We start from the raw sequence: 5,124 nt of genomic DNA, 5'->3' as shown, positions 1-5,124 counted from the left end.
GCAATGAAGGACATGAAGAGGAGGAAAGCTACAGGAGATGACGACATACTGGTGGATTTGCTGAAAGGAATCAGAAACGGAGGTTTGAAAGTTTTAATGCAACTTATCAACAAAATCTACGAAACTGGAGAATGGGCTAAGGGCATTTCAGACGTCACAACCGTTGCCCCTGAGAAATAACGAAAAAAAATAAAGAAATGTAGTGATTACAGAACTATTAGTCTGATCTCACACGTGGCGGTGATCATTGCAAGAATACTCAACAGACGGTTGGAGCACAAAATTGAAGAACTAATGGAAGAGGACCACTTTGGATTTAGGAAGGGAAAAGGAAGCAGAGACGTCATCGACATGGTCAAGATTTTGTCGGAGAGAGTTTTGGCTGTAAACGAAGAAGTTTGCGCTGGTTTTGTAGACTGGCAGACGGCGTTCGATAATCAACTGGATAAAATTGATGAAAATGCTTAAGAGGTGGACCGGAGAATAATTCTTAACTTGTACCTGGGACAAAGAGTAACGGTGCGGCTGAACTACGGACAAACAAACAGCGTGGAAACGGGAAGAGGAGTCAGACGTGGATCTCGCCTATCGCCGAGTGTCTTCAACCTGTATGGAGATCGGCCGGTGAAAGAAGCTTTGAAAGGATGCGGAAATCTTAGGAAAAGAGAACCACTCATCAGCACCACCCAGTATGCAGATGACCTGGTAGTGGTCGCCACAAATCAAAGACAGCTTCAACACGTGATGAACCTGTTGGTGGCAACTGGAAGGAAATCAAAGTTGACAAATCGAAAGTGGTGCAGGTATCAAAATGGGAGAAACTTTGAGGATACTTTAGGCAACGGAGAACTGGAAAAAGTGATGCACTTCAAGTACTTGGGAAGTTTGCTGTCAAAGGATGCTCACTGCGCAAGTGAAATTTGAACAATAATCGCCATGGCCAAAGCCGCATTCAACAAGAAGAGGAGTCTGCTGTTTAGCAAGTGGAGCTTGGATTTAAAAAGGAAACTAGTGAAGTGCTACAACCGGAACATTGCACTGTACGGAGCAGAGACGTAGACCATGAGAAAAACTGAGAAAAAAAATACATGTAAAGTTTTGAAATGTAGTGCTGGAGAATAATAGGGAAGATCAAGTAGACAGATAGGGTGACAAACCACTATGTACTGAGAAGCATAGGAGAGAAGGGAATTATTCTGAATACAATTCTTCAGAGGAAGGCTGACAGGACTCGACACGTACTTAGACATGAGAGGCTCGTGTACGATGTCATCGAAGGGAAGATCAAAGGAATTACGGGACGAGGAAGTAAAAGAGTTCAACATCTGGATGACGTGAATGATGGAAGGAGGTACAGCAGACTGATGGAAGATGCTGAAGACAGAGCGCATTGGCGTCAGAATTTCTCCGTATGAAGAAGATTAACCCTATGAAGGAGACTACATTATTTTAACAATAATAATAATATTAATAATTATAACAATAATAATGATAATAATCAGAAACTGCTACTTCTGCTAGCACGTTCTCTGGTTGGAGGAGGGATCTGCGAGCCATCCGAGTAGTTGACTTAACAAGCGTGGGAAACCGCCTAAAAATCTAACTCACAAATGGCAATCGGATTTATGTAATTTTTTATATTTATGGTACGTGAAGTCCAGAACTCAACTGTTCCTCTCCCAAATCAGTTCGATGCAACTGTCATTAATTCTCGAGAAAATCGACTTTAAAGTATTTAATATACTAAAATAAGATACATATTTTCTACGAACGGCTGTGTGAGAGGCCTGAGTCGATTCCCGGTGCGATCATATTTTTAAACAAAGGAGCATTTTCTACGAATATTTCCATGAAACGAGAGTACACAAAGCGCACGAGACTGGTAAGCGCTAGGAGGAGACTCGTTTCGGTCATTATTTTCTTCGAATACCTATGTCACTTCCATATAAAAGTCATCAAATATATGCTAATTAGTACATCTAATTCTCATTTTTGTGGAAAATAAACTTCTTATTTCTAATTAGATACTACATACAAAAATGCGGTTTTCACTGCAAACAAAACTTCTTTATTACCGATATTTTATAAAGATTATTAATCTAGATTCGATAGTTAAAAACCAATTAATTTTTTGTATCGTTTTGCATTTTATGCTTCAAGCAAATGCTCAAGCACCTGCACCTTTATTTAAAAATTTGATTCCACCATTTTAAAAATTTGATTCCGCCATGTTTCGAACTCAATCTTTGCTTTACTTGCAAGATATGACGACTTTTGTAATGGACTAAATGCGGCTTGTTGTTTTCTATTCCTTTTGATGTCAGCTGTTGTGGACATAACGCATTTTGATTAGTTTTCGCTAATGTAGAACTGGTAGATATATTTCTTTTTTTTTTTTTTTTACTTCCACTTTTTAATATTAATACAACACACCAGATGCAGAAAGAAAACCGTAAATGTTCTTCATTTCAATGACAGTGTACAAGAGTTCGGTACATGGTAGGCTGATAATCTGGATGAAAAACTTAAGGACTTCAGCATCTCTCCGTTTTTTCCAAATCTGATGCAAAGTAGTTTTCTTACATTGTTTTTCTTTCCTTCTTTAATCCTGTCCAGAGGTGACCCTTTGTATCTATTTGGTACTTTGCTAAAGCTGTATTCACGTTTGCTTAGTAGTAAAAAGCACTTTGAAGAATCATCAGAAATGTAGTTGACTTGAGTTTTCGTTTTCACATCAGTTCCTCTCCATCTACCATGCATTTCTTGAAATGAATCCTTCTCAGATCAATGATCCCTTCAATAGGGTTCAAAATTTTACATACTTCATTGCAATGAAATAGTTCCCAAACTTTCCCCAAAATCCTTGTTTCGTCCACTTCTACGTGAATTTCTTCGTATTTGGATTCAACATTACTTTCTTCTTGACCAAAAACCCAGTTAGTAGCTGAGAGAAGTGTCATAGAATTTGAAAGCAGAGAAGTACTTCAGACGCAAGCTCTGTAGATTCCCTTCTAACGAAAAAAGACAAAAATGAACGAAAAATACGTACCCATTCGCAATTATACGTTCAAAGTCAGATTGAAAAAAAATAAAAAATAAATTTAAAAAATGAACACCAGCTGGCCAAATTTGTCATTGTAGGCCAGTTCACAAATTTCACTTTAGTCCACCACTGTTACAAGGTTGAGTCAAATGAAAACCTTAAATATTTTTTTTAATATTATTTATTGTGCAGAAATGGTACAAAGCTGTATCACTTTTCAACATAATCTCCCCAATGCTCAATGCAAGTCCTCCAGCGCTTGCAAAGTGCACAAATTCCTTTAGAAAAAAATTCTTTTGATAGTTCGCGCAACCATTCGTGGCGTACCTCTTCATCAGAACGGAATTTCTTTCCTCCCATTGCGTCTTTGAGTGGTCCAAACATATGGAAATCACTTGGGGCAAGGTCTGGTGAGTATGGTGGATGAGGAAGACTCTCAAAATGCAGGTCTGTGATTGTTGCAACTGTTGTACGGGCAGTGTGGGGCCTTGCATTGTCATGTTGCAAAAGGACACCTGCTGACAGCAATCCACGTCGCTTTGATTTGATTGCAGGCCGCAGATGATTTTTCAGGAGATCTGTGTGTGATACACTGGTGACAGTGGCCCCTCTAGGCATGTAATGCTCCAAAATGACGCCTTTTTCATCCCAAAGAGAGTCAGCATAACCTTCCCTGCTGATGGTTCTGTTCGAAACTTCTTTGGTTTTGGTGATGAGGAATGGCGCCATTCCTTGCTCGCTCTCTTCGTTTCCGGTTGGTGGAAGTGAACCCAGGTTTCGTCCCCAGTAACGATTCTTGCAAGGAAGCCATCACCTTCTCGTTCAAAGTGCCGAAGAAGTTCTTCACAAGCATCAACACGTCGTTCTCCCATTTCAGGAGTCAGCTGTCGTGGCACCCATCTTGCATACAATTTGTGAAACTGGAGCACATCATGCACAATGTGGTGTGCTGACCCATGACTAATTTGTAAACATGCTGCAATGTCATACAGTGTCACTCGGCGGTTTTCCTCCACTATGGCTTCAACTGCTGCAATGTTCTGTGGAGTCAGAACTCGTTGTGGCTGACCTGGACGAGGAGCATCTTCCACTGAAGTCACACCATTTCCGAACTCCCTATTCCATTCGTAGACTTGCTGCTGTGACAAAAATGCATAAGTTTCACACTTTCACTACGCCAAAACCGAATAAGAGAACGCTGTTCTTCCCTGGTGCAAGTCGCAATTGGGGCGGCTATACTGATACTGCGACGGTATATGTGCTTCTGCACTATGATGCCACCGACAGGCCATTCTGCACGCTGTTTGTAGCACGCTTACCAACTTACAGGATGTTGTTGTTGTGGTCTTCAGTCCTGAGACAGGTTTGATGCAGCTCTCCATGCTACTCTATCCTGTGCAAGCTTCTTCATCTCCCAGTACCTACTGCAGCCCACATCCTTCTGAATCTGCTTAGTGTATTCACCTCTTGGTCTCCCTCTATGATTTTTACCCTCCACGCTGCCCTCCAATACTAAATTGGTGATCCCTCGATGTCTCAGAGCATGTCCTACCAATCGATCCCTTCTTCTAATCAAGTTGTGCCACAAGCTCCTCTTCTCCCCAATTCTATTCAATACCTCCTCATTAGTTATGTGATCAACCCATCTAATCTGCAGCATTCTTCTGTAGCACCACATTTCGAAAGCTTCTATTCTCTTCTTGTCTAAGCTATTTATCGTCCACGTTTCACTTCCACACATTGCTACACTCCATACAAATACTTTCAGAAATGACTTCCTGTCATTTAAAACTATACTCGATGTTAACAAATTTTTCTTCTTCAGGAACGCTTTCCTTGCCATTGCCAGTCTACATTTTATATCCTCTCTACTTCGACCATCATCAGTTATGTTGCTCTCCAAATAGCAAAATTCCTTTACTACTTTAAGTGTCTCATTTCCTAATCTAATTCCCTCAGCATCACCCGATTTAATTCGACTACATTCCATTATCCTCGTTTTGCTTTTGTTGATGTTCATCTTTTACCCTCCTTTCAAGACACTGTCCATTCCGTTCAACTGCTCTTCCAAGTCCTTTGCT

This window comes from Schistocerca serialis, chromosome 2, assembly GCF_023864345.2.
Source record: "Schistocerca serialis cubense isolate TAMUIC-IGC-003099 chromosome 2, iqSchSeri2.2, whole genome shotgun sequence".
NCBI lineage: Eukaryota > Metazoa > Arthropoda > Insecta > Orthoptera > Acrididae > Schistocerca > Schistocerca serialis.
Note: the sequence above shows the minus strand (reverse complement) of the source record.